At 46.1% G+C, this 27496-nt stretch overlaps 2 long non-coding RNA genes across 3 annotated transcripts; one reads left to right on the forward strand and one right to left on the reverse strand.

Annotated features, from left to right (window-relative positions):
* The first annotated feature begins 653 nt into the window (after positions 1 to 653).
* Positions 654 to 24432, forward strand: LOC119848475. Of its 2 annotated transcripts, none has more exons than XR_006276985.1 (4): positions 654 to 770; positions 1747 to 1968; positions 19145 to 19276; positions 23889 to 24432. It is a non-coding gene; the product is annotated as an uncharacterized LOC119848475 (long non-coding RNA). The 2 variants fall into 2 exon arrangements; XR_005290265.2 differs by having other exon boundaries at positions 1747 to 1863.
* On the reverse strand, positions 16452 to 27163 carry LOC122457463. Its single transcript, XR_006276986.1, has 3 exons — positions 27151 to 27163; positions 19548 to 19550; positions 16452 to 16567 (listed from the first exon to the last, which is right to left on the reverse strand). It is a non-coding gene; the product is annotated as an uncharacterized LOC122457463 (long non-coding RNA).
* Positions 27164 to 27496: the final 333 nt, after the last annotated feature.

Below are 27496 nucleotides of genomic sequence, written 5' to 3' on the forward strand. Positions count from 1 at the left end.
GCACTAGGTTTATAAGAGAACCAAACGGATTAGATACCCTCAGCTTTGATTTTGCAAGCCTGCCCAGTGGCTCTGGGAGGAGATGGAGGGATGGATACATTTATAAGCACAGGCAGTGTTATGTCTACAGATTAGGGTGTTAGAATGAGAGTAGGCCACAGTGATGAATGGGGGGGGAGCACAGACTCGGCGATGCTGGGGGGAGAAAGGGCACATGTCTGGGAAGCGTGGTGGCCCAGTGGAAGAGACAGGGATTAGCTATTCATCTAGCTGTCTATGGCTTGATCCTGCCAGGTGCTGAGCACTTTGGTCCAATCCAGCAAAACACTTTAGCACTTGCTTTAATTGAAACAAGGGACAGTCTCAGTGACTTCCCTGGCACTACATGCATGTGTATCTTTCCCTGCACATACACACACCCGAGTTTCCTGGAGAGGAGATTGCTCCTGATCACATCCCAGCCTGTACCAATGGCAAGAGGGTCCAGACTCAGCCTCCCTGAGAGACAGACAGACCTGTTGCTATCTGCAATCATTCCAACCTCCCCGCCCCTCCCCCTGGGAGGAGACTATTATGCTGAAGCCAGAGGCTACTATCTATGATGTAATCTGTGCATTTGCAATAAAAAGCAAGATCTCATTGGCCAGAATAAAGAGCCCCCCACCCGGGCACTCCGCGCAGCTGCCTTCCCAACGGGCTATAAAAGCCCACAGCCAGACCCAGGGCAGCTTTCCTGGACCCCGGGCTTGCCCAGGTGACCTAAGGGACAGGTGAGTGCTTCCAGGGGCTTCTAACGCCCTCCTGGGAGAGCCCGGGGCAGGGGTGGGAGCTGCTGGGCGAGTCGTCTGTAGGGCCAGGCTAGGGAAGCCATGGGGGCGGGGGGGGGCAGCCCCAGCCACCTGTAGCGTGTAGTTCTGTCGCTGACTCCTTCCCCCCGCCCCCAGTGAGGGGGGGAGAAGGGGAGATGAAGTCCACTAACGTTAGACAATTGGAAGGAAGGAAGGAAGGAAGGAAGGAAGGAAGGAAGGAGGGACTCTGCTGGGTTCGCTGTGGGGCAGAGACACTGGCCAAATCCTGTTTCCTTTTTCTTGGGGTAAAGGGCGCCGCTGGGACTTACCTTCCCCGGGGGGCGAGAAGTGGGGGGCGGGGGGCTGCTCTCCTCCTTCAGCCGTCGGGGGCGGGCAGCCCCAAGAAGGCGCTGGGGGCCGATCAGCACCCTGGACAGATCCCCCGAGGCAGCACCAGCGGGGCTGGACAGCTCCTGGCAGCGCCGGTGGGGGCGAAGGCCGGTCCCGGGCCGGTGGGGCGGATTTGCTCGCTCCCCGCGGGACGGGGGAAAGTTCCTCGAGCGACCCGGTTCTTCCCTGCGACTCCGGGAGGGAGCTGGAGCGAGTGTCGGGCGGGGAGTGTCCTCGGGGAGGGCCCTGGGATGCGGGGAGGTCAGAGCTGGAGCTCCCGGTCTGGGGCTGACACGGATTGGTCTGAATGGGTCCCTTCCCAGAGGGGACACTAGAGAGGGGCTGTGGACTAACCCCTGGGGCTGGAGGTCTAGCTCCGGGATGGGGTGGGGAGGGTGTGTTAATAAGGGAAATGATGATTCGTTAGCAATAATTCTTTATACAGCACCTCCCAGTGCAAGTGATACCAAAGTGTGCCTTTCTTTCTTTCTTTCTTTCTTTCTTTCTTTATTTCTTTATTTCTTTATTTCTTTTCTTCTACATGTTTTTGCACCCTTTCTGGGCTCAGAAATGCAGCTGCCATGAACATTTCGAGGTCCAGCAACAGTCTTTACAAAAAGTAAATAGAGGAAGTGGTGAGAAAATGATCGAACCGAAACTAGAAGGGACGCTGGAGAAGTAGAAGGTAATTAGTTGAATTGGTCTCTGGCTGGGTCTCAGGGGCTCGCCCGGTGCAAGGAGAGATTGAAAATGTGAGCTGTATTTTGCTGAATATGCCTAACCAGCCAAGGTAAGAAGTGTTCCCAGTTATTGGGTCTTCTCAGTGTGATCTGGACTGGTGCAGGAAATATTAAAGCATGTTATGAAGCTGAAAGAGAAGCATTGCTTCCTGTGATCTTCACCTAACGCATCCAAATTCCCGGAGCTGAAAACTTTATACTGAGTTAGTCAAAATAATTCTTTTTTAAAATGTAGCTTGCATGGGGTCTGGGGTGTTTTGATGTCAATTTCTATATGTGAAGTTGCTTTTAAAGCTGATCTGTGCTTGCCATCCATTGGGGATGTTGTATATTTCAGGAATTTGTCACTTCTGAGCTGGTGCGGAGAATGAATTCCTCACTGGCCCCGATCTAAAACATATATTCAGTAGCTCATCCCTATTCAGCTAAGCCCTTAAGATCGTGCTTATATTTAAGCTTGGGCTTAAGTCCCATTGTCTTCAGTGCTTAATGTGCTTAAGGATTTTGTTGATTAGGGAAGGATTTAAGCACATGCTTAAATACCTTGCTGAACAGAGGGTTAACCAGCAGAATAACCCAAGGCTCAGCATGTCACTATGTTGAATCATCACATCTAGACCCCCAGTGTATTCTTTTTAATATTGTTTCTTAAAGGGGGGACAGGGCACCTTTACTAAGAAACCAACTCACTAGCCTCTATTGCTGGGACATTTCTATTTCTGAATGACATACCTGAAAACAACAATATCATCTGGAAAAGAAAATGAATGGCACTTCAGTTATGGCCTTGCAGCCTTCCTGTAAGTGCAGCTATATGTGCACTTTGAACAAACGATTGCAGGGATTTCTTTCTCTAGAACATGAATAGGGAAATGTCTCCTTGCTAAAGCCCTTTAGCATCTCATCAGTGCTGTTCCCCATCAGTTCCACTTTCACATAGTGCCTGGATCCTCTGAGTGTTCTTGCTTTGATATGGCACAGTCTTGGGGTTCATTTATCCTAATGAGCCATTTAGTCTATCACATGATTGCAGTTTCTCTTCCTGCAGCAGAAGCCCAGCTACATAAACAGGGGAAAGAAATCTGTTCACCAATCCCCCCCCAGCCAACCACAAGCATGAGTGAGTGTGTGCGCGTGCAAACACACACACAGTCAAGAAGAAGGAAGTTAGAAAATTATATTGCATCAAATCCCCTTTTCTGCATTTTTGGGGATTGTTTTCTTATCCTCTGCATAAGTGTCTAAGCAAATCTGAGATTTAATGTGAAAACTATAAGGAGAGATGCTATAACACCCCACTGCTCAACTATATATTTTATTGTATGCAGTGAATTGTTAAACCAAAGTGGACTTACAATTCATTTGGAACATTTTTCCTTCAGCTATTTCTTTACAAGCAATTTTCTTTAGTTCTCAAACCAAATGCATCTCATAGAGGGATTCAGTCCTGCCTCTCTTCTGAAGAAGCTCAGGCAGAGAGCTCTCTGAAGAGCAGGGGATCCAGGGTAAGATCTGAATTTGAATGTGTCCTGATTTCTTCCCCTAAAATATTTAGCAAAAGGTGTAAGCTGAAATTCAAGCCCAGCTGTGATATTACAATATAGCCTTCAAGGGAGAGAATTCACGTAAGTTTCATTAGGAGGAGAATCATTCTATGCCTTTATGCTATTTAATTTTGTTACAGACAAGATCTACACACACCAGAGAGACAGCTTGTACCAATCTCTGTGTGCGTTGCACAAATATTTGTCTGTGCGTTGCTTCTTTTCCACTGCAATCATGGCATCTGGAGGGGTTTCAGGCTGTGTGTAGCCAGGTAACTGGTAGGTGGCTGGGAATCTCAGCAGGAAAGAGGGAGTAGATTGCAGACACCAGGTCTGCAACAGTTTCGATGTCATGGATAAAAAGGTCTATGATCCTCTCCCCTTTACGCAGGCTTGTTCAACCCCAGACACCTGAACTTGACATGCAGACCTGGGCACCAACCTTGCTACAGACACCTGCATTCACATGCAAGAGATCAACAGGGCCCTGTTTTAAATCCAGGTGCCTCTCCAATATCTGCATTCACATCACTAGACACACGTGGTGGACCACAGAATGCACATGCTGCACTGCGAAACAGCCCTAGGCACCCCGATTCTCCCCATTCTCAGCAAAGCACTTAACTGCACACTTCACTTTAAGCATGTGAGTAAGTCCACCCCTGTTCTGCAAAGAATTTCAATGGGACTTAAGCACATGCTTAAGTGCTTTGCTGAATCAGGGCCAGAATTAGATCCTTATGGGCTGGAGGAATAATACTGAATAAAGAAAGAGCCCTCTCTTGCTTTCCTATTCACCGACATCAATGGGAGTTTGCTCTGAGTTCAGACAGGTAAATCAGGCCTTTCCAGAGAACTCTGTTGCTAAGGAAGCAAAAATAATAATAATAATAATAATCTTGTTGAATTATGCTAGGATCTTGCTAAAAGGCACAGATCCTTGCAATGCTAGGATCTTGCTAAAAGGCAAGTAGTGAAAATGTCGTGGGAGTTAGCTTTACCTTCCCCGGAGTGATTTTCAACTTGTTTTGATTATCTAGTAGTGAAATCTGCAGGTGAAGCATTATTTAAGTCCTGTCCTTAAAACTGAATGAATTTGGGGCCAAATTTACAAATGTCTTCAGAGCCAAAAGATCCAGATTGGCACCTAGTGGGATTCTCAAAAGTGCTTACATGGGTTAGGTGCCAACCTCCCATTAAAGTCAATGGGAGTTAGGCACCTAATTCATTCAGGCACTTGTGTAAATTACGCTAGGTGCCTATTGCATCTTTACCTGCTGAAATTCCTTTGTAAATCTGACCCTTAGTAATTTTGGGTGCCACACAGATTCTTTCTTTTGATGTATAACTTGGGCTAATCTAAGCACATAGGAAAAAAGAGTAAAAGAAAAAAACAACAACTAAAGAACAGAGAATACATTATTAAGTATTCACTTTAATGACTAAGATTTTCAAAGCTGCAGAGGAGATCTGGAGGCTCGGCTGCCATTAAAATGAATGGGAATCAGTATCCAGGCAGGTCTAAAAATTGTCGCCAAAGTACCTAAAAGCCTGAGCAGGATGGAGACCTTATGATGATGGATGCTGGACAAACACAAAAGAAAAGGAAAAATAAATGAATCTCAGCCCCGCAGCCATGGACGTGATTCTACAGCCTTTAGTCACAGGGGCAATCCTTATTCACGCAAGCAGTCTCACTCAGGGCCTAAGCTAGCAAAGACTTAAGCATGGGAGTAATTTTGCTCCTATGAGACAAGCAGCGCTATCCACACGCTTGAGTCTTTGCAGGATTGGACCCTGACATTACTGGCAAAGAAAGGTGTCCCGTGAGTCTTGATCATAGTCTCAAGCTCCATCCCCACTCAGGAAACAGCCTGTATAAAACGAATAGAGACCGTTGATGTTCTCACCAGTTGGTATATCATTGTGTGGGACCGCATGGGATGTTCATAAATAAAAGGTATAGCAAAAAAGGGATTGTCCCCTTTAATATCTTTTCATTCAGGAGGGCCAAAATAATGCTGCTGAACAAGAATTTTTAGAGTGGATTGTTTAATTAATGATCTTTTGGGTTTTTTGCTTTTTGAAAAAATGGAGTATATGTTCTGCTACCTAAATTCTGCCCTGATTTCCACTCTGTGGTCTCCATGTCATCACTGCGGGTAGCCTGGCAGTGGGAGATGGCAGGCTCTTTGGAGACTCTTTGTTCTGTGTTTGTACAGCACCTGACATGATGGGGTCCAGGCCCATCACTGGGGCTCTTAGCTGCTACGGCAAAACAAATAATAACAACTAATGACACTGGTTGGCTCTCAGAGGGTGAAACTTATTCCTGCTCAGAAAGCCAGCACTAACCCCATGCACCACTTAACCCCTTATTAGCAGGACTTGAACACAGCACAGGGCCCTTGGCAAAGAGGCAAATTTATGCCATAAATAACTTTCATTCCTTCCTTTCTCTCTCTTTTTTTTTTTAATGGACCCTGGAGGTTTCACATGAGACCTAAATCCTATTCCCCATGCTGCATTAGGGCCCTGATTCAGAAGAGCAGTTAAGCATGTGCATAACTTTAAGCCTGTACTCAGTGACTTTAGTGGGAGCTAAGTAAGTGTTTAAAGTTAAACATGCAGCTGGGTGCTTTCCTGAATCAGGGCTGCAGGCTGGATTTGTCCCATAATGCTTTGCAGAAGCCCCTCTCTCTTATCAAGCATTTCTCCAGGCAGTACAGTATGGCCATTCATATAAGAAATATGGACCCTGATTTTCAAAAGTGACTTGTGATTTTGGGTCTCCAACATGACACCTTAAAGGGCCTTGATTTTCAGAAAGTGCTGAGCACCCACCCCTCTGAAAATCAGGGGTGGTACCACAAATCTAAGGCACCCCAAATTACGAACCTCTTTTGAAAATCTTGAGGCATGGTTTACGGCTCACTTGCAAGAACCCAACACAAATCAACATTGCATGGATTCTGACTTTCCAAGCCAGAAGCAGTATGCAGCATCAGCTCTCCCCTGCTACCCAGAGGTGACAATGCATACTGCCATTAAACTAGAGAGCTCCCCTTAAAAGAAAGGATAAAATTGCACAGTCCTTTGGGAGGGCAATTCCAAGGCTTTTCAGTTAAACACCCAAAATTATGAATGCTGTGGTCTGTAATTCTAGCTAATCAACTATTCCATCACTCTGTATTGCCAGCTAATGGTAGGTTGAGAATCAGTGACACAAAGCAATATAAACCCAGGGACCAAGCTTTATTTAAGAGCCCCCTGTTCAGTATAATCCTGAGACCTGGGAAGTAAAAATCCCAGTTAGGGGTCCAGTTCTGCATTTGCACTCAGAACTCCCATTGAATTCAAGGAAATCAATGGGAAGTTTTCCTGAGGACCACAGAGTTCCAACCAGAAAAATACCCTGAATTCAGGGGGACGTATTGTAATCCTGAACATTGGGGTTCTATTGTGCCAGGCACTGCATAAACAGAAAACAGAAATGCTGCCCCCCCCCCACCCAAAGGGATTATGATATAAAGACATAAGGAAGGGTGTGGGGGATGGGAATACACCATACTAGCCTGGAAAGAATTGGCCCAGCTTTGTTAGTTACATGTATTGCAGTTTATTTGTTTTATTCCACTGGGGATGGAGGTAGAGAGTACGAAAAGAAAAGAAGAAAAGGGAGAGCTGCAGTTTGCCAGTTTCTGAGACATGATCATCAGGCTGGGTTATGACGGTATCACAGCAGAGATGCGCCCTGAGAAGGGATTTGAAGGAGCATAAGGTTGTGGCTCTTTAGATTTTATCAGAGTTTTTCGCTGGTGTAAATTATGGCCCAAATGCAGGGCAGCAGAAAACTAATCCAAGAAAGCAGAACTGCTTGCTAGAGTTTTCCAATGTTGTTTTTAATCTTAATCCTGGCAATGGATCATATCTCTGTTCCTCCGTTCCCTACCGTCAAATGGGCATAGCTAAATTATCCGGTTCCCAGACCCCGGGGGATTGGGAGACTTAATTAGCTGACACTTGTAAAGCTCTTGAAATCCTGGGGTGAATGGGACCAGAGAAGTTCAAACTGTTATTATCTTGTCATGTCTGGTTTGAAAGGAAGATTATCTATCTATCTATCAATCTATCATCCCCCTACACATCTATCTATCTATCTATCTTTCTATCTATCTCTATCTTACCTGATCTATTTATTATCTTATTTTATCTTCCTAATATATTCAATCTCATCTAGCTAGGAATTTTTTTTTATCGCACTCCTTACCATGACATGCTGATTAGATTTCAGATATAGGCATATTTATTCACATGGTTTTTTTCATGCCACCTAGGATAGTTCACATTGGAACTGATTGGATAATATTTGTTGAATAATTTATTTGATTAATTTCATGACTTATAAAAATAAATTATATGATTTTCCCGCCTCCACTCACCTAACTCTTGTACGTACCAGGGGCGTTTATTCCTCTGCCAATACATAAGTGAAGGAAGGCTTTGGATACAACTCCTGTTACCTTTTATGAGAATTGTAGTGCATCAGAGTCCTGCTGTCAGTGAGAGAATGGACCCCAGTGTGTGTAACATGCATTGATCTATATAGTGCACTCCACCCCATGAGGAATGCGGGTATGTGACACACAGCTCCAGGGAGTTACGTGGATGCAATGTATGTAATAAGTTTCAATGGTGTGACAGACCTAGTTGCATAGTTGTGATCCTGCAGGTCACTGTGATAATGAATATAACAAGTGTAGTAGCTTTTTCAAAAAGAAAAGGAGTACTTGTGGCACCTTAGAGACTAACAAATTTATTAGAGCATAAGCTTTCGTGAGCTACAGCTCACTTCATCGGATGCATGAAGTGAGCTGTAGCTCACGAAAGCTTATGCTCTAATAAATTTGTTAGTCTCTAAGGTGCCACAAGTACTCCTTTTCTTTTTGCGAATACAGACTAACACGGCTGCTACTCTGAAACCTGTGATTAGCTTTTTCAAGTGAGGCTTATGGTTTTGCAGTACTGGCTCAGAGAACACTATGAAATTTGAGGACCTCCCTCCCCAAGCCCCCTTTGCAGAGCCAAACAATCAATCACTGGAGGTTGGGAGTATTCTGTAGATCAGTCCCCCCCTTGATTTTTACTTTTCCTCTGCGATCAAACTGCGTCCGTTTTCCCCTTCAGTGCTGGTGAACGCATCATAGAATCATAGAATATCAGCGTTGGAAGGGACCTCAGGAGGTCATCAAGTCCAACCCCCTGCTCAAAGCAGGACCAGTCCCCAATTTTTGCCCCAGATCCCTAGATGGCCCCCTCAAGGATTGAGCTCACAATCCTGGGTTTAGCAGGCCAATGCTCAAACCACTGAGCTATCCCTCCCCCTTAAGTTCAGAGTCTAAGCTTTTCTCTGTGCTCCTCAGAGCAGCCCCCCAACACAGATTTGCAAACCATCCTCACCTAGGGCTGACTAGGAGCCTGGCGGAGATCATTACATTGAGACAGTTGCAGCAGAACTTCCTTGGGCTCTCACAGGTGCAGCCTCTGCCTAATGCAGGAGTTACAATGCTGAACGGGCGTCCATTAGGGGGGCTAGCCAGCTATATTGGTGCCCACCTACCCACAAGGAAAGAGCACCTTGTTAAAATGCACGCCCCCAGCTCCTGAGCAAAGAAGCTTGGCTGGGCTTCATTAAATCACAAAACCATTCCAGGGGACACTGTTTCAGAGAGGAAAGAAATTCATTCCTTTTCAGCAGCATGCTTGGTCATTAGTCATAGAGAGATTGAGGATTTGGATAGGGTTCGATTGAAGGCTTGGTTATATTTTGACACCAGAGTATAGAAACCCAGCTATTTTTGTCAAAAACAAGTCAGATTTGTATTGCAGGTTCTTTGGGGTAGGAATGATCTCTTACTATGTGTATGTGTAGTACCTGGCCCAATGTGGTTGAAGCCTCAAGACACTACCATAATATAAATAATTAGACCGTACAGGTCTCAATTCTGTTTTAGGGATCTGACTCCGTGTGCATTTGCGCCACTGCCCTCTCCTGGATGGAGTGAAAACTGCTCATCTGTGCATCAGAGGCCCTATATTGTTCATGGAGAATCTCTAGAGCCCTGCAAATCCATGGATATCCGGGCACCATTTTTGCACATTGGATGCAGATATAAATTTTGTATCCACGCAGGGCTCTAAGAATCTCTACCCCTGGCAGTGGTGGGCAGCAAGGAAGTGCTTCACTCTCTTCTTAGACATTCCTTTCAGCTGGCACACAGGACAGCAAGAAGCAACCACATTTTATTATTGTATTGCCTTTGAGATGGTGAATGGGGGCTGCTACGATGCAGGAAATCATAGTCCATTTCAAATAGGAGTTACTTATTAAATAAAAGAACTACAAATGATAGATACAAGCAGACTTCCACACAGCTTGAGTCCCAGCTTTCTCTTACTTGTTAACCAGGGACCACACTTTGTCTGGAGCTCTACATCATACACAGAGATGCTTAGTGGCTGATTAATGTACTGCAAGTCAACATCTCATTGGTGAGACAAGGAATAAGGGCAACAAAAGGACTCCCCCCAACCCCATCCCCCAACTCCAACCCATTCATCCCACAAGCTTTTGTTTCTTGTGTGTAGTCTTGTTAAATGTAATGAAAAATGCTGCTCACTCTTAGCCCACCACGCATGCCTCTGAGGATTAAGCCTGGAGTCTGTTTATTCACCTAGCTCAGCTCCATTTTTAAAATCGACTGTCTCCAAAAGGGCTGTCTTAAAAAAGAAAATTGCACAGCAAAAGGGGATAAAATTGCTCGTCAACAAAGGGGCCTATCAGCAGCCCATCAATAATGTGCCAAAGGCCAAAACCTGCCTTTCAAACAGGCGTCGCAGCCGCTGCTGGGCACTTGGAGAGCAATTAAGGGACGTGAGCAACATGCTGATTATCCCACCGGTGACATTTCCACTGGCTCCTTGGGAAAGCGGGAGCCCTGAGATGACTGAGAGCGACATACAGTCCAGGTCTGCATAAGAGTGGCAGGACTGCAGGCTGCAGATGGGCCAGGGGAGAGATGCTCAGGAGGAGAGGAAAGAAGAGAGGAGGAGGGGAGGGAACAAGGATGAGGATTGCAAAAAACAAGCAAAGGAGAGGCCTAAGGAAACAGGCTCAGAAAGTCATCAGTTACTGGAGGAGACTATCTGGGAGGACTGGAATGGGAGTGGCTGATCAGGAGGCTAGCAGATCTCAAGAGGGCAGGGAAAAGTTGGGGGGGGGGTTGGAGTCGGATAATCCATTAGGGAGGGGAATGGAGGATCCTGCGGGGAGGCCAGATTCGGGGATTGGAAGATCCCTAAGGGAGAGGAAGGGGCTGATTGGAGGGTTGGAAGATCCCGGGAGGGTGGGGGAAATCAGGGGAATGGTGGATCCCTGAGGGAGTGGGAGGGGCAGATTGGGGGACTGGAGATTTCCTGAGGGCAGGGGAGGGGCCGGCTGGAGGATCCCTAGGGCAGATCTCAAGTGGGGATGAAAGGTATCAGGGAGGGGAGACTTTCCATTTTTATAAATCAGAGCCCGGGGGCAATAAAGCAAATTGTATTCTCAGCCCTCTAGTAAAGACACACACTCCCCGAACAATGTATTGGGGAGAAACCCTTTGACCCACCCCTGAGTCACTGAGGGGGGCCCAGGAGGGACTGGGGAGAAGAGGGAGCTGGTCAGACTTTATATGAAGGGCCCACCTATAATGAGTTCATAAGCAATGACCGAAGGATTGAACAACGTTATAAGCATGTTGCGGACAGGATGCTTCAAGATGGCTCTGTACATCAGTAGCAGGTGTCAGAGAGAGTTATAAGCATCCTTTTGACCTGCTGGATTCTATAACAATTGATTATTCATTGATGACAAGAACTTGCAATCATGTAGGCGCCCTTTGTACGCTACTTATGAGCATGTCCCTAAAAGTGACCGAGGTACGTTTATTTTCAGGGCAACTGCAGAACAGAGAGAGATGTTCCACAGGGAGATTACAAGGGGAGGTGGACTGGATAGGAAAACCTATGCCTGGAGAATAGTACAGGCTCAATGGGGCTGCGGGTCCTTTAACCAGGCAGCAATTCAACATCCAAACGGCCGTCTGAGTCAGGTAATGGGGACTTGACAACACCCAGCTTTATCTGGATCAGCTGCAGAAGCATGGCCCCCAACACACTGCAAAATGGTGCGGAGGGACTATAGCTGCTACTCCAACCTGTACACAGAGCAGGGGACGTGCCAGTGGGCGAGTCGTATGTTTGCATTGCAGACCTGTGCACTGATCCCAGGCTAGGGCATGGATTCCATCTCTCTGATCCCCTGCACCCTAAATTAACATAGTTCTCCAGCGCTGCTCTGTTGTCCTGATTCTCATCAGACGCGCCGAACAAAGCTGGTCAGGAATTTTTCAGTCAACCTGTTTCTGATGGAAAATACTGAATTGCTGAAACTGAAACTGTTTGCAAAACAGGGTTGATGCTGACCAATCTCCCGACTCGGAAATGTTGTGGGGAGAACGGGGGAAAGGGTTTGGAATTGTCAAAACATCAAGTGTTGACATTATTGAACTGGTAAGTTTTGATTTTTCAAGTTGACTCAGATTTTTGTTTTGAAATTTTAGTAAATTTGGACTAAAAATGTTTGGGTTTTTTTTTAAAGACAAGAGGTGGGCATGAAATGTTTCAAAATGAGCTACACAAAATGTTTCAATTGATCCAAACGGAAAATGATTTTCAAATTTTTGTTCTGGGAAAATGTTCACCTCTTCGACTTTTCCTCCTATTTGGGACAGGAACATTTTTCGATGATCACAGGATGGGACAACCATTTCCCGCCCAGCTCCAGCTTTGAATGCCCATTCTTGCTTCCTTACCACTCATAGGTGCCCCTGGCTGTTTTGTTTCCATGCTTGGAAATGGGTACCTCCCACCTAACATTGACGCACTGCCCAGGTTTGAAGAAAGAGAGGCCTTACCTCCCCCTTGCCCAGAGGAAGTAATCTTGGCTGATGACTTAAGTGAGCTGTAGCTCACGAAAGCTTATGCTCAAATAAATTTGTTAGTCTCTAAGGTGCCACAAGCCCTCCTTTTCTTACTGCAGGTGCAGACGTACATTGTGGTTTCAATAAGCCCCCAGCTGGCTCTGAGTCACCTCCAGATTTTGAACCCCCCGACACATTGAGGTGCTTAGACTTGGTGTCCTGCTCCAGGCCCTTCTCTATCTTAAACATCACCCTGGGGCAAATTCCTGGGTGACTGGACATTACTGGAAGTCAAAAGACTCAGCAAAAGAAAGGACTCATGAGGTGACTTGGCTCATTTCCCCCAGCTAAAATAGTATCAATCCCTACAGAATAATAGCCAGTGTTTTGTCCAGTCTGACTGTAAATGTCTCCGCTAGTGATGAAACTTCCTCTGATTCCCCTGGGAGGCACCCCACAGCCCTCACCTCTCACTGTCAGGGAGCAGCTCCTCAGATTCTGCCCTAATTGCACCCAGATTCCTCCATCTAACACAATTGCTCTCCCTCCTCGATATAAATCCATGGTATGCCTACATCTTGAATACTTCGTGCAGATGTGGTCGCCCCATCTCAAAAGAGATATATTGGAATTAGAAAAGGTTCAGAAAAGGGCAACAAAAATGATGAGGGGTCTGGAACAGCTGCCGTATGAGGAGAGATTAATAAAACTGGGACTTTTCAGCTTGGAAAAGAGACGGTGAAGGAGGGACATGATAGAGGTCTATAAAATCATGAGTGGTGTGGAGAAAGGAAATCAGGAAGTGTTATTTACTCCTTCTCATAACACAAGAACAAGGGGCCACCAAATGAAACTAACAGGCAGCAGTCTTAAAACAAACACAAGAAAGTATTTTTTCATGCAATGTACTGTCAGCCTCTGGAACTCTTTGCCAGAGGGAATTGTGAAGGCCATGACGGGGTTCAAAAGGGAGCTAGCTAGACTCATGGAAGATAGGTCCATCAATGGCTATTAGCCAGGATGGGCAGGGATGGTGTCCCTAGCCTCTGTTTGCCAGAAGCTGGGATTGGGTGACAGGGGATGGATCACTTAATGATAACCTCACTGTTCATTCCCTCTGGGGCACCTGCCATTGGCCACTGTCAGAGGACAGGCTACTGGGCTTGATGGACTTTTGGTCTGATCTAGTATGGCCATTCTTATTTTCTTATGTACTTGGGGACTGTTGTCCTGCTCCACCATTCACGTACATCTTCAGTTCTAATCTCTCCTTCTAAGGCCTTGTGTATACTGGGCCTGTCGCATCACTGTACTTATACGAGTGTGAGTCCCAGGGTAGACACCCTGCATTGGGGTAAGATGGGGCCTACACCAGTGTCAGTGTGTAAGTTACCAGGGTAAACTGCACCAGTGTAAGCCCTGTTTTGCGCCAGAGAAGTGGGTCTGTTAGAGATTTTCATGGGTGCAAATTTCCCTCACCTAGAAAAACCCTTATTGCCTCCAGTCTCTTCCTCATCTTTGTTGCTTGTCAATGGCTTGGTAAATTCAGTGGGTGAAATCCTGACCCCACTAAAATTAATGGGAATTTAGCCATTTACTTCAAAGGAGCCAGGACTTCCCCGGATGCCTTTTTCACCTGCACTCCCCTTTCACCTTTGTGCAGTCCTGTGTTACCATATAATCATAGAAATGTAGTTCGAAAGCTTTTCCTAATATCTAACCTAAATCTCTCTTGCTTCAGATTAAGCCCATTACTTCTTGTCCTACCTTCAGTAGACATGGAGAACAACTGATCCCTGTCTTCTTTATAATGGCCCTTAACAAATTTGAAGACTGTTATTGGTTCCCCCCTCAGTCTTCTTTTCTCAAGACTAAACATGTCTAGTGTTTTTAACCTTTCCTCGGAGGTCAGGTTTTCTAAACCTGTTATCATTTTTGTGTCTCTTCTCTGGACTCTCTCCAGCTTGTCCACATCTTTCCTAAAGTGGGGCACTCTGAATTGGACACAATGCTCCAGCTGAAGCCTCTCCAGGGCTGAGTAGAGCAGGACAATTACCTCCCGTGTCTTACATACGACACTCCTGTTAATACACCCTAGAATGATAATAGCCTTTTTTGCAACTGCATCACATTGTTGGCTCACATTCAATTTGTGATACAGTGTAACTCCCAGATCCTTTTCAGCAGTACGACCACTAGCCAGTAATTCCCATGTTGTAGGTGAGCCTTTGATTTTTCCTTCCTATGTGTGGTACTTTGCACTTGACTTTACTGAATTTCATCATGTTGAATTCAGACCAATTCTCCAATTTGTCAAGGTCATTTTGAATTCTAATCCTGCCCTCCAAAGAGCTTGCAACCCCTCCTAGCTTGGTTTCATCTGCAAATTTTATAGGCGTCCTCTCCACTCCATTATCCAAGTCATTAATGAAAATATTGAATGGCCCTGCTAGGTATATCCCCCAGTTTGGCAGCAAATAATTGATAACTTCTCTTGAATGAATAAGTCAGTAACAGTGAGAGAGCAGGAAAATCCTAGTCAATTGCCCCTTCCTTAAGGAATTGGACTCTAATTAATAAGTGATGACTGATCACTAGTGAGAGAAGAGCAGATTATAAATGTTACATATTTTCTGCAAAAAAAATCAAATGAAACAACACATTTTCATTTTGTTTAAAACCTTCTCTGAAGTTTTCAGTTTTTCAACTAAACAAAAAATGAACATTTTGTTTTTCAGTTTTATCCTAAATGCCTCTTCCCTTTTTTCCCTTTTAATGGACAGAAGCGGGGGGCGGGCAGATAAATGTAAAAATTTTGTGGATTTCAGTTTTTTGTCCAAAAAAAAAAGAGGAATTTTTGATCAAATCATTAATTTCCCATGGGGAAAATGTGCCATTTTTCAATTTAAAAATTTTTTGAGAAAACATTTCAATCAGCCCTAACTGATAAATCATGGTCATTATGATAATAATAATAATAATAATCAATATCTAGTTCCGAAACACATGCTAGAAATTCCCTTACAATGAAATCATGTGCATGTGCATGTACATGTGGATGGAAATGCATGTTTGTCTGCATGCAGACATGTGTATCTGTCCGCAGGAGTGGGACATCCACCCGAGCACTTCCTGCTCGCCAACCCAGGGAAGCTGGGATACATTTGTGGGGTTTGCATGGACAGGAGTCTATACTGGTGGCATTTCACCTTGTCTCTCTCTTTCCCTGGGCTGACAAAATATCAGTGGATGGCACTACCTCACAAGATAATCCTGGATTGCAATCACTTTGAAACAGCCCAGGAGAAAGGGAAGATTATGACGATCCCACTTGGAGCCTGAAATAAGGCTAGCTTGCCTTTTACCTGCTTGTCTTATCAGGGCGGCTCCCCTCCCTGTCACCCTTGCTATCTGTGTGGCGTCTCCATCCCATAGACGCTTGTAGCCTTTTTAGTTTATTTAAAGTGAATTTTGGAATGTGGTATTACACCACCCTGGGTTCGGCTCTGGTGGCTACAGTTTCAATCTTAGCAGAGTGAAAGTCACCCCTGCTACTTGTTTTAGAGTTAGAGTCTCTAGGAACACAGACAGATCAAGGGTAGTGACCACACAGACTCTCACCAGTACAAGGTCTCATCTGCTTTACAAGTTTTATTAAAGTTACAATTAAAGTTATAAGTACCCAAGCATATTGAAATTCTCTTCAGACCTATTCACAAGTTACAAATATAGTTCCACTCACATCCTTAACAGCAGGGTTAGGGTCTGATGGGTCTCTCATGGTTTGATCATCTGTAGAGGGATGGTTTATGCTGGAGTCTCCATTTTCCCATTCTGGGCACCCCCTTTTTATATTGTGATTCTGTCTATAGCTACATTCTGCGCATGTCCATAAAAGTGTCAACCCTCTTTTCTCTGATTGGTCTGTGTCCCCTGGAAACTTAAGGACCTCAACTTTCTACAAGCTGTGTAAGTTCCCTTTATTTTCATTAGCATTCACACACAACCTGTATCCTGTGGTTAAGACACATGTCGGAGACAGATGCACCTTTACGGTATTTTTATGATCTAATATTAATCTTCTGGGCAATTTTGCACAATATTACCATTTGGTACCTCTTTTCCCATACTTTTAGGGTATCGGGTTATTTTCCGGTTACTTAAGTCATCATTTCTTGTCTCCAAGGCCTAAAATAGCTAAGCTAAAGTCTTGCAGACCTCAACCTACAGGTTCTTACATTTCAGCTTCTCTTACTTATGTCTATTACTTGGTTCCTTTAAATACTGATCAATCTTATACTTTTATAATCCTACAAATTAACTTTAATTAACATACAATAAATATACATCCTATAACATATTAATTAATTATAACATCACACAATCAATAAATAATAAACTAAAATCATTGGCTACATGCTTATACAAGTCCAGCGCTGAGTGTGTGCCTGTGATCATGTATAAACCCCACACTGGCAGTGACAGGGTCCTGGGGAAGCAGAGAGACCAATTAGCCTATTCTGTGGTACCTGGAGGAGGGGTGGGTAATTAAGAATTAAACCCAGCTGGGGAGAAGCAGACTGGGTGGTTCCTATAAAGGAAGGACAAGAGGGGGAAGAGACCTAGGAGAGAGGGAGATGGGAATTTCTTCTCTCTGGTTCCCGACAGCCTGCTGGAGGGAGCTTGTACCTTGGGACTATGCCTGAAGGGAAAGGGCAGGAGATTCCTAAGGAGAAGAGAGACTCTAGGGAAGAAGCCCTGTAGGTCAGTGGCTCAGAAGGAGCTGGGGGAGCAGGGAGAATGCCCTGGGTGGGAGCGCTCTGTAACAGAGTGAGGAGAAATTCACCAGAACTGGCGAGAGGGATGGAGAGTCTGTGGGGGACTGAGCCCTGGAAGTGCTCTGGGGGAGTTTTGGTTCCTGTCAGCTTGGACACTGTTACCCTGAAAGGGCTGAGACACTGACATGTGGCCTGGTTGCAGGGCCAAGTCACTATACAGGCCCCTGAAGTCTGGAGGAGGGAGAAGCAGAGGGCCTGCAGTGCTGGGTCTCACAGTGAGGAGGTACTTTGGGACAGGGAGAGTGCCCTCATGGACAGTAATGCATGGAAGAGGGTCTAGTGCTGAAAGGGACACTAACACCTGACATGCAAGGACCCAGTGTAGACTGTGCCACACTGCAAGGACATGAATGCATGTGCCAGGGCGCCGTGCACACTGGGCCTGGTTGCATGCACACGAAATGCAAGGGTCCACTGCAGAGGGCGGGTCCTGGGGCATGGAGCTAAGGTAGCCACAAGGATCCATGCCAAAGAGCGTGCCCAACCCACGTGAACATTAATGGAAGCACACAGGCACAGAGCTGTAACGCACACAGAGGGTGAATATGCTCAGACCCAGCTCTGTTTAGAGCCATGCAAGGATAACCATTCAAAGCTATGTGGCGACCCGAGCTTTGGCCCTGAGAGACAGTGCAATGCTTTTAAACCCTTAACACGGAGCTACATGTTATTCTTATGTTTCACAGGTTTGTGGGTGGGTACGCAGACATGTATCCACACGTGCTTTGCAAAACAATCCGAGAGCCCTAAACCCTGGTGACTGCAGAGTCTCTTGAAAAGAATATTTATAATAAAAACAATTTGATGAGCTAAACATCGGGAATAACCCGGCAAGCAGGTCTGAAGAGATGGATCAATGAACCTTCTGAGGAATCCCCTGCAGGACCAGAAGGATTTGTTAACGGGGCATTTGAGATGTGACAGGAGGCACACAATGCAAAATAGAAGGCAAAATGGCTAAAAGCAGCTTTCTCATCCTCTATAACTGCACACAGAGGCAGATCCACCACCCAGTGAAGCCAGTAGGTCTACATGGACCGCACTGGGCTCCAGCCTGTTGAGTGCAGCTGGTCAGAAACTGTTGACAGAAAAATATTTTTTGAGGGGAAAAATGGTAAAAAAATGTTTGAGCTGTTTTGTGACTATGGAGATTTGTTTTCCAGCCAGCTGGCGGCACGAAGGTGCTTTCCAGACGTGGACACAGATATTTCCCCCATTATGGGGAGATTTGCAGTGACACAATGGTAAATTAAAAGAAAAGGAGGACTTGTGGCACCTTAAAACTAACAAATTTCTTTCAGCATAAGCTTTCTTGAGCTCCAGCTCACTTCATCGGATGCATTCAGGTAAGTTTGGAGTCCAACTCCTGTTGACTTGCAATGGGAACTAGGCACCTGCCATGTATGCCTTTTGAAAATCTCTCTCTTAGGCCACGGATTTCAAAAATAAGAGTCTAAAAGTTAGACTACTAGGTCCACATTTCAGCTCCTAAATAGGTGACCTGATTTTCACAAGCAGTGAGCACATAAGGCAGGATTTTCAAAAGTGCCTAAATGATTTGGAAGCACAAGTCCCTGTGGAATTTTTGCACCTAAGTCACTTACGTATCTTTTGAAAATCCCACTCCCAGCACCTCCCAGGGAAGTCAATTGGCATTGCTGGGTTCTCTGCACTTCTGAAATTTGGGCCTCTGATTTAGGAACTGAAATCATGATTTAGGAGCCTAACTTTAGTCTCCTTTGATTGAAAATCTTGGCCTTCATTTTTTTTCTTCCGCCCGACAGCCAAGCTACCTAATGGCCATGTTTTCTTTATCGGCAGATTTGTTTTCTGTTAGCACAAGCAGAGAGATGGGAAGCGAACGAGATAGCTGCTCCAAAGAGACAGATAAACTGACCGTTCAGGATGCTACAATCTGACTAACTAGAGCTCAGACGCACGCATAAACCTCAGGTAAATTCATCTTGGAACTCCTAACGCACTGTGACGAGGGCCCTTGAAGGGGTAATTAAAATGCATTGAGTGGCAACTGCATCTGTTTAGAAGGGAGTATGCTGGTAAGTCTTACTGATACGTTTCAGGGGCAGGGAGCAAAGAGGGATGAGGCAGCAGAGAAAGAAAGAAGTAGTGAGTGGGGAGGAGGGAAGAAGGGAAAGAGAAAGAGGGAAAAGAGAGAGGCACTCCTACGAGAAACAGAAAGTAGGCAAGGGGAAAATTGGGAAACGTGCTTCCTGTTGGATCTGTTCTATCTCCTCTCCTGACCCCGGTGCTCACATGTGGCCAGTCGCTCCTGCACCTCACACCCACTGATGGAAACTCCAGGGGGTGTCCCTAAGCACTCCAGACACGGGATCAGGTGCTCAGCTGGTATAAATTGGCATTGCTTTGTTAAAGTCCATGTGGTGCTACACTGAGCTATGCCAATTTACATCCATTGAGGATCTGTCTCCATGACACTTATTATCAGCCGCTGGGCTCTTCACACTTGCAGCTGTAACGTGCAGTTTCTTGTCCTCTGGTTTGTCTGTCTGTGAAACAGACACAAAGGGGCACATTCTCCTCTGTTACTTACACCACTGAAAATCCAGAGCATCTAAGTTGAAGACAGAGTTATTCTGGATTTACACCCACTTTAGTGAGAGTAGAATCTGACCCTACAAACCAAAAAGAGATCTGTATTTTGATAAAAACTTTTGCCTAGGAACTAGATGTTCCTTAGCCAGCTGAGAATACCAAGGCCTTTACGACCAAATTCTGCACTGTATAAACTGGTGGCCGTTCTACGGATGCCAATAGACCTGTGCTGCTTACGCCAGTGGAGAACAGGGTAAGGGCAGAATTCGATCATCAGACAGAACAGCAGAAGGATACCCTAGATGACAGTGAGAGATCTCCAGACCTCTGAGTGGGGTAGGAGGGCAAGAGAGAGAAGAGCCCCTTCAGTGTAGAATTCAGGACTGGCCCCGCCACCCCAAGGGCAAGGAACAGCACTGGATAGTTAGCCAGGTCCATGCTCAAGTGGATTTGCCTTCCTGAGAGGCATCAAGAAATGGAGGCAGGAGTAGGGGAGGTCTAGAAATCCTGAGTCCCATTGTCATAGGGTCAAGTCTGCCCTTCATCCCCGGACATTGATAAACAGAGGGCCATGCAGTCTGCTCTGTGTGGGTGTTTCAGACAAGAACTCCTGTCGGCTCCATATGGAGATTACAGACACTCCTGATATTTCTTGTAACAATGGGGAGGGGGATGATGGTTCTCTGTGTGTTTTGCCAACAATTGACTCCCCACCCCCCATGCGCTACTGATGCATGCCCAACTGGCTACCGCCTTCCACCCCAGAGGTGGCTGCATGTCAGTGGGGCTGCGTGTGTATATATGTAAAAAGCGCTCTAGAAGTGTAAGCTATTAGCACTGCAATCCTCCATGTGCTACAGCAGGGGCTTTCAGCCTTTTTTTGTTTGCAGACCCTTCTAAATTTCAAATGGAGGTGCAGATTTCTTTGGAAATCTTAAAGACAGTCTGTGAACCCCCAGGGGACTGCGGACCACGGGTTGGAAACCACACTGTGCTACAGACTGGGATTCCCTGGGACTGGAGTGATTCATTCTCCTAGCAGCCCGAGGCTGAGCTGAGCCAATAATTCAAATAGTTCTTGCAAATGTTTCTGTCTCAGTGGTTTTGATAGCAAAGAGCCTGCTGCGAGTACCCAACCTTCTTACAGGGGCGGCTGGCTTGGATCCGTGAGTTAAGCCACGTGATATTGTTCCTGATCCCTGGTTGTCAGAGCATGCAAGTGAACCTGGTGTGAATGTTGTCACATTTTTTTCTGCAAATGCTGGCCCCTGTGCTTCTGAATCCTGCTCCCCACCAACGTCCGTGCCAGGACTCTTGGCCCTATGTATGTTCATGGGAGTTGAGCGCTAGAGAGTTGAGTGTAGCTGAAACAAAGTCCTTTAAGAATGTGGGTGGATATTTGCTGGAGTTTACCCAGCTGTGGGCAGAGACATCACCACTATGGAAATAGGATTCCCATTAGAGCTGGGGGATATTTTTTTTTGGCAAATCATTTTTCATTGAAAAATGAATTGAGAAGCTATTAATTGAAGTTGGGTCATATTCAGCAAATAGCGTTGGTTGAAAATACCTTTTTTTTGAAAAACTCAAAATGTTTTGTGTAGACTTTTTTATTCAAAATGGCATTTCAATTTCAATGTCATATTTGGCCAGGTTTAAAAAAAAACAGGGTGAAAACACCCCAAAAATCTGCATTGAAATGAAACACCCCCCACACACACACCTCCCCTCATATCAAGTCAATTCAATGCATGTTGGTCAATTCAAAAGGAAATCCTTTTTGTGTTTTTCAATTTGTTGACAAATTTTGAAGTCATTTTGGTTCAAATCAAACCGGAAGTTGGGGGGGATATTTTGGTTCGGGCCCTGAACCGAAAAACCTATTATTCACTCAACTCTAATTCTCATAGACTTCTCCTTTCTCTCCAAGATTTCTGTCCTTTAGCTGCTCCAGAAGGGAGTTGTGGGGTGTATACCTTCCCCTAAAAACTGCACCATAATCACAGGAGAAAGTCAGGGGCTAGAGACATAGGCACAGATCTGCTGTGCCTCTCTACCCTCCAATGCTCCTGGGCCTTAGAAGGGAGCACAGAAGGGAGAAGGATCTGAAAGGGAGAATAGAGGCTGAAATACCCATTGAATGAACCTCTGCTTTCCATTAAACCCATGAAAAACAAAAGCCGCTCCATTGATTCAAGTGGAGTTGCTCTGGATTGACAGTGGTGTAAATGAAAGTGAGTCTGGCCCAGCAGGTAGTTCCCTAGGAGCCTGATTCTGATCCTACATGGTTTTCACCCCAGGATGACTTCACTGACTAAAAGTGCACTCACTCTGGATTCATGTTGGTGTGAGAGCAAGAGCTGGTGGACTTTGACCCAGGGTTTGCAATTAGCAGTGGGGGTGGAGAAGGGGAATAAGAAGTGTGGCCACCATGGAACCAGAGTCAGTCGAGTAACTATGCTAGTTAGGGTCTGATACTGGAGTGCTTTGGGGGTTTCGATGGTTGCAGGATCAGTCTGTGAATGGACACCATAGTAGTAGAGAGCTTGCTATAGTATGATTATTTTTTCAATAGGGGAATTGGGTCCTGATTCTTCATTTATACTGGTATAAATCAGGAGTCACTCCAGTTTATTAGTTGTAGTAATTACAGTGTCCAGAATCCCGAGCTGAAGTCAGGGCTCCATTGTGCTGGGTGCTGCACAGACACACAGTGAGAGACAGATCCAGATCAACGTGTTCATAGGTTACATCAGTGGCCCCCAAACTTCTTAGGGCTGCATCCCCCCTTACTCCATCTGTGCACCCCCCCACACCCCTGGAGCTGGGAGCAGGGCACGGCTTTGGGGGGGATGCAGATGGGGTAAGGGGCCGAGGCTGGGACCTCAGGGATGGAGATGGGGTCAGGAGTGGAGTTGTAACCGGGCTGTGGTGGGAGCTGGCAGCTGGGCCTGTGGCTGGGGCTGGAGCAGAGTTTGGTGCGGGGGGGGGGGCTGGCTGGTGCTCCCTCCCCACCCCCCATGGGGCTGGTCCAGACCCATTGCACCCTTCTGAAGTTCCTGCTGTGCCCCTCTAAGGGGGTGCACCCCACCCTTTGGGGGCTTCTGGGCTAAATAGATGAGACAGACAAAGAGGTGGGAAGGAAACAAGGGTCAGATTGTAAAATATCTCCGCATCCAATGTGCAGTTCCTTCAGATATCAGGCTGCTTATTTTAGTGCCTAAAAGGGAACTAAGCTTTTATGAAAACTCTGACCCTATGGGACTTGCCTGAGGACACACAGGGAGTCCGTGGCAGAATCAAACCCCCATCTCCCGAGTACTAGGGCAGTGCCTGGTCCTCAAGCCCAGCCTTCTGCTTTAAGGTTCCCTGAGACCATGTGAAATGATGTTGTATCCCCTCCATTTCTCCCCCTTCCTTTGTTCCCCAAACATCCCTCTCTTCCCCTCCCCCCAGATCCCATGTCCCTCCATCCTCCTGGCAGCCGAGCAGCTCTTTGACTTTTCCATCAGTAACTCTAAAGAGCAGGTTTGAACCAGGCTGGTCTCCCCGCTCCCCACCACCCAGCTCCAAATCAGGCAAATCTCATCAATTACAACAGCTCAGGAAATATCTGGTGTTTTGCTGTCAGGATGATAATAACATTGCCGCAGTGAATGGGCTGCTACAGGCCTGACCCAGGACACCTGCAGGGTCTGTTTAATTGCATTTAATGACATCTCCCGTACGGAGGCGCGGTGCCAGAGAGATTTATTTTCCGTCACACTGGAGAAGCACAACAGCTAAAAATATAATTTGCACTGAGCATTCTCCCCCCCCCCGTCTCTCCTCAAATCATTTTAATAAATAACAAATCAGGTGAAGTGGGCACCATCAGTCTGAAGTGGGGGGGAGAGTTAACTCAGAAGAAATAACAGCGATAAGGCCATGCTGTTCGTTCCACCACCCCCGTGGTCTGCTATATAGGAAATATGGTTTGTTTAATTTACAGCCTGGAAGCACAGCTGGGGATTTCTCCAGGAAAAGCCAGCCTCTTCCATGATCGCTTGCAGCTAAGCGCCTCAATCCCCATTCTCTCTAACTGGGCCGTTTCCAGTGTGCTCGCAGCCCAGTTTAGATCCTGTCTATATCTGCGGCAAGTTTCAAGGGAAGCTATAGTGGACTCCAGCGCCATTGCTTGCAACAGGTGCAATCTGTAGAGAGGCAATTGTTCTTAAATTATTTACTTACTGCACTCTGATTTCCCCCCACCCTATTAAATTCTGAATCAGCTGGCTTCTGACTGCTTGCAATTTGACCTTTTTTTCCCCTAAACATGTGCACGAATTCAGCAACCTGATAGGCCGGCACTGATTCCTTTGGGGATCGAATTAAGGTGGGATTTCTGATTGGTTCCCAGTCTCTGACTTGAAGGGGGATTTCCCTGCCTCAGGAGGTTTTCCTGATTTTTGCCAATATTTTCAAGAGTCTGAAAACATCCCAAATCAGAGTGCAAGGTGGAAATCTCAATTTTTTTTTTTTTGTGAACTGGGGAAAAAATTGTTTTATGGCCATTGAAATGTTTTGTTTTGATTTTTGACTTTTGTTCAACTTTTTAAAATGTAATTAGATTAACTTTCCAAACAATGGCAGTTTGGAATGCACAAACTGGACATTTTTTGTTTTGAAAATGCCAAAACAAAGCATCCTGATAAAAAAAAATTAAATTCCATTGTTTTTGGAAGTTGGAAGAGTCTTAAAACTGACCCTATTTCATAAACAGTTTCCGTTTTGACAAATCTGCATTTTTTTTTTAACAAGAACACTTTTGGTCAAAAGATTCCTGACCAGCTTTAATTATGGAGCCCCCTTCCTATCCCCGCGCCACCCCCCAGCCAGTTGGAAAGCACAGCCCTGAAGTTTGAGAGCGTCTTCGAAAAGTTTTCTCTTCCCCTCTTCAAGTCACTTGGCTTGAAAGTTAGGCACAAGCCTAGCACACATGGCTGTGTGTTTTGTCCTTATTCTGTCAAACACCCAATTAATTTAAAAGGGAATTTGTGTTTAAAAAAAAAAAAAAAGGCCAGATTCTGATGATCTTATGCTGAATGGCTATTAGCCACCAGGGGCAGGGAGGGTGTCTCTAGCCTCTGTTTGCCAGAAGCTGGAAATGAACAACAGGGAAAGGATCACTTGGTGATTACCTGTTCTGATCATTCCCTCTGGGGCACCTGGCATTGGCCACTGTCAGAAGACAGGACACTGGGCTAGACGGACCTTTGATCTAACCCAGTATGACCATTCTTATGTTCTGTGAATAGTACTTTACTCATTCACAATGATTATTTTTATCTGTATTGCTCCAGTGTCTAGGAAACTCCAGTCATGGACCCGGATCCCATTGTGCTAGGCACTGTACAAACACCGAACAAAAAGATGCCCCAAAGAGCTCACAATCTAAGGGCCTGCCTATCCTGTCATCACAGGGTGTGGTTACAGCTCACATAGATACAGCCAAGCTAGCTTTCGTCGAGCTAGTTTGGGTACCCAAGCAACGAAGCCACGGCAGCTGGATTTGTACAGCTCTCACTGAAGGACACGCTCCTGGGCTTCACTGCCCTGGGGCCCGAGCTGGCATGCTTAAAGCTAGCTCAGGATGCCTGCCTGAGCTGCAGCCACACCCGGAGATCGCACCATAAACATACCCTTTGTGTAAGACAAAAGACAACAACTGGATATGAAATTGATGGAGCATTTTGCAGAGGAAGGTGCTATGTGATGTGAGTGTGGGTGGTTGCTCTGGCCTTAAGGAAGCCCTCTGGCTTTGCCTCAATGCTCCATTTCACACTAGTGTAGTGTTCATTGACTGCCGCCTCCCAAGGGACTTTGGGCGGTTGAGAGAAATTGGCCTTTTCAGCCATAGAATAGGCACCCAGCCATGCACTCCCTGCTGTCTAGTTCATGTCTGTCTCTCAGGCACTAGCCAGCTACTCCCTCTGAAGTCACTTGCGTATGTCAGGGCAGAATTGAGCCTATTTCCCAGTCTTCAGCAGCAGCATATGAAACAAAGAAAGGAGGCTGTTTCAGTCGCAAAATCCAGGTAATAACCAGCATATGGTGAGGTCCTTACATCAACCTGGTGTCGAGTAACACCTGGACAATGCAGCTGTCACCTGGACAATGCAGGCAGGAATATTCTCACTATTAAATAAGACCACCTGGGCATTGCCTGATATCTTTATCAGCTCTAGCCATTGCAAACACTTGCACCACCCGGGCTAGCACAATGGACTTATCTCCTAAGCAGCACAAACTCCCAGATTAAAATGTCCATCTGGAGTCAGACTCAAAAGTCCATAGAGAGCGCACCGGGAAAAACCGAGTCCAGTGCCTGGGTTGTTTGCTTGTTTAAGGGCGTGACCTTTCTCATCACCAGCAAACTGACTCTTCACTGAGAGAACATTTCCTCCTCCCCCGGGGAGAGTTTGTAACAGACACGGCTTTGCAAAGCTAAGGCCAGAGCAGCCTGGGTTTGCTGGATGAGGGGAGATGACAAAAAATGTGAACCTGCTCTTGTTAACTGTGTTCACACAGGGACAGTCGAAGATCAGACCTAAGGGAAGATGCCCCCACCTGAGCTTTCCATGGCTCAGGTACGTCTGCCTCAGCCTCACCCTAGGGCAGAGCTGGCACAGAATAGCTGTAGGCCTTACCTTATGAGTTGCCACTGCCCCATCATATGCTGTCCAAGAGATGTGCAAGACATTAAGAGAAGAGAGCTGGAAGGTGGAAGCGAAGCTGAACCAGGAGAGAAATTACAGTCGCGCCCAGAAGATCCAGGGAAGATGAGGGAGAGGAAAGAGCATCACTAGTAAGCAAACCACAATAATTTCACTCACTCAGTAGGCTTAGGCTGGATTCAAGGAGACACCAAGAAACTCCAGTGGTCCCATTATCTTGTTTTTCTCTTCTCTACGTGACTGCTTCCTTCTAGCGTTCCCAAATACGTATTGCATTGACTCACTTCGGTCAGCCTGGGACACAACCGGGAGCTGGGAAAGTTGACAGTGCTTTGCACAACAGCGCAGGACCAGGAGAAGCTGGGGGTGAGCAGGAGGTCCTGCATAGTCCTCGTGTGCTTGAAACAATGTGATCTGCATCCTCCTAGGATGTGTGGGCCCCTCGCTGCGAGAATGGAGCGGGATGTCTCAGTGAACAATCCCCTGACGTAGGACAGAAGGTTACAATGAGTTGTGGGACTGACCCACGGAGGGCACTGTGGAGAGGGTATTGGCCCACTGGGGGCAGGATCTGTCACCAGAATGATAAGCAAGGACCTGCAGGAGGTGGATGAGGTGGGGAAAGGTGACAGACTAAAAAACTAAAGAGCTTTTCCTAAGGCGTTAGGAAGAAGCGCTGACACTCAAGGTCTGGCTCTGTGTGGAAGACTAGTGATTTTGTTGTTCTGACTTATAAAAGTGACAACAAATCATAGCCTGCCAAACAGCACGGACCACAGCCATCCACCGACAGGACACGCCGCCATACAGCACAAACCTAGCCACCATACGGCCCAGACTCCAGCTGCCCACCGACAGGACACACCACTGTACTGCCCAAACT

The sequence above is a fragment of the Dermochelys coriacea genome, chromosome 25 (genome assembly GCF_009764565.3).
Source record: "Dermochelys coriacea isolate rDerCor1 chromosome 25, rDerCor1.pri.v4, whole genome shotgun sequence".
NCBI lineage: Eukaryota > Metazoa > Chordata > Testudines > Dermochelyidae > Dermochelys > Dermochelys coriacea.